The sequence below is a fragment of the Schistocerca nitens genome, chromosome 1, assembly GCF_023898315.1.
Source record: "Schistocerca nitens isolate TAMUIC-IGC-003100 chromosome 1, iqSchNite1.1, whole genome shotgun sequence".
Lineage (NCBI taxonomy): Eukaryota > Metazoa > Arthropoda > Insecta > Orthoptera > Acrididae > Schistocerca > Schistocerca nitens.
This window is the reverse complement of record NC_064614.1, coordinates 1270047899-1270053011: the sequence shown is the minus strand read 5'-3', so window position 1 is coordinate 1270053011 and position 5113 is coordinate 1270047899.

The window sequence follows — 5113 nt, the reverse complement described above, 5'->3', positions numbered from 1 at the left end:
GGCTGCGAAATTCTATTTTTCAAAATAATCTCCGTTCAATGCGGCGGCCTTAACCACCTCACTGGGATGGTCTGTGTGCCCACACGATACCACTCTGCTGGTCGACATCGGAGCCAAGGTCTCGCTGCATCATCCGCGTACTGCTTCCCCCTTCATTGGGGCAAACAGTTGGAAGTCGTAAGGTGCGAGATCCGGGCTGTAGACTGGATGCGGAGGAACATCCTTTGAATGCCCCAACAGGTGGACGAGTATGTCAGCACTTCCAACACAGAGGTTCAGTCAGCGGCGAGGTGCTCGACTGTGATCCGTATAATAATTGGAATGAGAGTGTCCGCACGCAGGAGTCAGGGCTGGGTGCGGCTGGCCGGCACCAGGCAGATCGGAGAGCTTCGCGCCACCTTGCTGGGCTATGATGACAGACGCCTCGCCCAACGACTCAATGTCTTCGTAGACATTCTGCAAGCGCCTCTGAATATCTGCCATGCTCTGGTTATCAGCCAAAAGAAACTCGATGACAGCTCTCTGCTTGGAACGCACCTGGGTTACAGGCGTCATTTTTAAGTCAACGTACAGAGCCGTCACCAGCCGAAACTTCGTGAAAATATAGGAGCTGAAGCGGGAATATTTCATGATGCCTCACAACAATTCTGCATTTTTCCAACCGAAACTCGCCGAGGGAAAAAAAATGTGTCGTACTGAACACCACAATGGCGACAACATGCTCCAAAAAGCCTCACGCGAAAATGCGATTTGTCAGGGGATCATATCTCGGGTTATATTGATTAGAGAGATAAGGGATCAAGTGTTTTGGATATCCCTTGGCCTAGGGACCATTTGTTTACTTATCGGAAGAACGGTTATACCGTAGCTATCTTACAGTGCAGGGTCAAATTTTAAACATTACATACTTCCTACAGCCTAGACAAATTGAGGAAATAGTTGGTTCTTTTGCAACAGGTGTGGTCTAGGATGGGCATTAGCACCATTTGTTCACGGGTGGTTGCTGAGAAAACCCCGAAAAACCATTAGTTTTAGATACGAAAATTACCAATTGCGGGGATGGCCAGTTCTATAATTTTTGTTCGTGGCAGAACGTCGAAATATTTTCCATATGTTCTTAAGGCGATATTCTGGGGGAACTTGGAAATCTCCTTCGCTGTCATTATCCGTTAACGAGATCCAGAATTTCAAATTTACCGTACGTATGTAGAAAGCCGCAAAAACCGGTTTTCAGCCGGTTTCGCACCGTAGACTGCAATTATTTAAATAACTATCCGTATCAAATGGCTCAAATTTTAACTGTACGTTCCTTAGAGATTCATCCAGAAATGCCATTACTTATTGAACGCCAATCCTATCTCATGTCGGTTTCCGATGTGAAAATGTTTACAGCAGTGTCAATGATGTTTCTAACATGCATCCAGTTTGTTCATTTGTGGTTTGGAAAAAGCTGTCACCTGTTTAAAGAAAACTCGTCTTTCAGTGGCAAGCATCTTCATAGTAACGTCAAATGCAGATGACAGTTACACGAAAACATTGCGAATGGCGGTAAAAAGAGTATTTCTCAACAACCAGTACACCACCGATTCTTTAAAGAATCGAACTTCCATGCATAAAACAGTTTAAAATATCTGCGTAATTTATAAATGAGTTAATGTGTTAAATAATTGACGCTAAGCATGCAAACCAGAAGAAGTACCGAAATGTGTGAAACTATGTTTCATGAGTACATTATGACAGCATTTTAAACTTTTAAGCTGGATCAATAATTAAGCGAAATAAAATCAAAATTTTATTGCCGCTGATAGGCAACCTGCAACTGGAGGAAGATTTCGGGTTCTCCGCCGATTTCAAAATGGTTCAAATGGCTTTGAGCACTATAGGACTTAACTTCTGAGATCATCAGTACCCTAGAACTTAGAACTACTTAAAGCTAACTAACCTAAGGACATCACACACATCCATGCCCGAGGCAGGATTCGAACCTGCAACCGTAGCGGTGGCGCGGTTCCAGACTGTAGCGCCCCTTCTTTTTTTCCGTTGCTTCTGCTCGGGGCGGGCGTCGTAAGACATCCGTTGAAGTTCGTTGTTGATCGATTAACTCAGTTTTCTTATTGCAGAGGGCAGCTATCCCTCTGACCGAACACGCTGAGCTACCGTGCCGGCGACACCCCTTCTAACAGTTCTAGGTGTATGTACAGTCAGAAAAGACACACCGTTGTGAAGTCGGGGAGTTCCTTTAAAAATAAAAACTGTTTAGACTTCTGAGTAAGTGAAAATTTCCTTCTAGCTTCTGTCTTCATTCAAAATATGAATCTTTTTGAAACACCTTGCATTACGAATTATGAAGAACAGTCAAAAGAACCTGATACTATTTGCCAGAGGGATTTTTGCGCAAGAGACATTGGCCAAATGTTTCATCAACTGCTCGAAATGCTCAAGTTCCTAGGTCTGACTAAGTGATTGAGGATTCATACGCTACAAATATGTGAGATAATAATACGGATAAGAATTCGAAACCGAAGTTAAATTATGCTTTTATTTCTAGATCTGTCGATGAATTCATTGTTTTTCTTTTAGTAGTGTAGTTCCAACAAATTACACTTTTTCAAAGACTTAAACAGCACTTCTGCTTCAGGCATTGACAAAATAATCCTCTTACCTCGTCCGTAGGCTACTGCACTCTAAAAAGCAACCGGAATGTCAAATTAACTCTTTTTACCCGACGGTTGCTGGAAACGGCAACTGCAGCCTAGTGATCGCGTACCTGTTGGTTTGTTTATAAGCCAAGTTTATCAGCTGTCTGGGAGGACGGGAGGACTAATCACTCGTTCATTCGTTTGTTCCTCTCGTCCCGTAAGTCGACTTTGTATTACCTCACAGATGACGCAGTGGCTTACAAACTAACTATGAATGTGGAAGCAAATTGTCCCAAATACTTGTTTATTTATTTATTTGGCCTCTAGTTGCCCAGCTAATTAACCAGTTGCAAATACTTCTTCAAAACTGTTCTTCGTTACTGGAGTGTTTGGGGCCGCAGGGAATGTGTTTGTGGGGGACGGGTGGGGGGGGGGGGAGGGGGGAGGGAGAATGCTCCACTCCTGAACATGTTCTCTCAAGATCGATGAGGAGAAAACTGGAAAAAAGTTGTTACTTTTGCACGTTTAGAGTCAAGAAATCAGTATGGTTGTCGAGGTGGTGTACAGATTTTAGTTTACACCGGTGATTCCGGACCGGACCTATGGAGAGGGCGTACAGTGACATTCATGAGTCCAACGGCGGGTATACTGCACAAGAGCAGGTACTTGATAATCAGATTTTCCTTTTAAATAGCCTTTAGAACGCCTTTTTGCAGTCATATTGATGGCTAGTCAACGTTCTTTAAGTGCATATGTTGTACTGGAATACATAATTTAATATTGAATAGAAATTATGGTTGTTATGGAAATTGGAAATTTGGCGTCCTTGGCCGGGAGGCCCCTTACGTGGCAGATCCGGCCACCTTGGTGCAGGTCTGCCCGCTGAAGCATATTTAACAGCTTACGAGGGACTTCGTGCTTTTAAAAAATCGATCGTTTTGCACGGACAGTTCGATTTCATACAGACATATGGGCCAGTGTTCAAGAAACCTCAACCTGCAAACTCGCTAATAATTTTCTTTACAAGTGAGATCTGTTTTTTAGAATTGTATAAAAATCTTTCCAGTTTCAACAATAATGTTTTGCTCGATTTATTTGCCAAACATTCTCACTGATTGTCCTTCCTGTTAGCAATTAAAGCTCATCGCATACACCATCCACACGAATGTACTGTGAAGTGTCTCAACTCAGAAACTGATCCAGTTTATCAAACACGGCCCAATCAACTGGGGAAACGTAACTTAAGAATGCTTCTAAACTAGACGAAGCGAAACGTGTCCAAGAACAAGAATCAAGTCTTGTAGTCATGCTTAGATAAACAAATGGAGGGAGGGTTTAACGTCCCGTCGATGACGATAATTAGGGACGAACCACAAGCTCGGTTAGGAGAAGGAAATAGGCCGTGTACTTTTCTAAAAAAACAAATCTAACATTTGTCCTAAGCGATTTCGATAATCCAAAAAAAGTTAAATCACTATGGCCAGACGGCGATTTGAACCGTCGCCCTCCTAAATGCGAGGCCAGTACACGTAAAGGCAATTATATTTCATGTGAATGATGCAAATTTAGAAATACCAAAACTCTTAGCAAAACAAATTTGTTGTAGAAGAGATCAAGGACTCCAAACAAAGAGGTCGTATACACATTGTAGTTGCAACTGGCCATAAATTTATACATTTATTAATTAATTGTACGTTCTAGTGCTATCTTTGAAGGGTGAAAAAGCGAAATTTAACTTTTATTACTATAAACGGCCACGGAAACGACTTACCCTAAAACTATTCCGTCACGGGATTAGAACAACAGATTCCTGTATTTCATGGGCATAGTGTTTCCAAATAGTCCGTCAGAACAGGTTCCGGAGACCTTCTCAAACCTTCAACGTATCGGGTGGCGCGAGTGATAACGCAGTACCTAGCTGAGAAATGAATCTAGGTTCGATTCCCCGTTGGGTACCCAGTTCGACCTGAAACATACAGTCATAGCAGAATATATTGGCCACAGAGTAAAAGATTTCATTCCCAACAAGAAACATTGTTGGTGTTGAAATCCTGGATGCTATAAGGATTCCAGCGTTTAAATAAATCTGCAATTAACCGCATTGCCTAGTACCAAATGGAGAGAATCAAATAACCTAATGAGAACTAGTACACGTTTTCCACACAATCAGATTCATATCCTCATATAACTTGATTTGATGCTGCATCGTCATTGGTGAGATATTAATTAGCGGTGTTGTACAAGTGTGTGATAAATACATAGCAGCAGCATAAGCTAGTTGTCGTCATGCTATTGAAGTACACACAGAACGCTTTCATCGAACGAATCGACTAATCAGTGTAAAGCGGATAGACGCCACACTTTCAGCTGTGGACCAGAAAGACAGGAATGCGCTTATAAGATTCTCTGACGTTTCATACTCTTAGTAACTTAACAGAGCAGAAGTTGGTAGCCGTGTATGTTTGAGCAGTTAT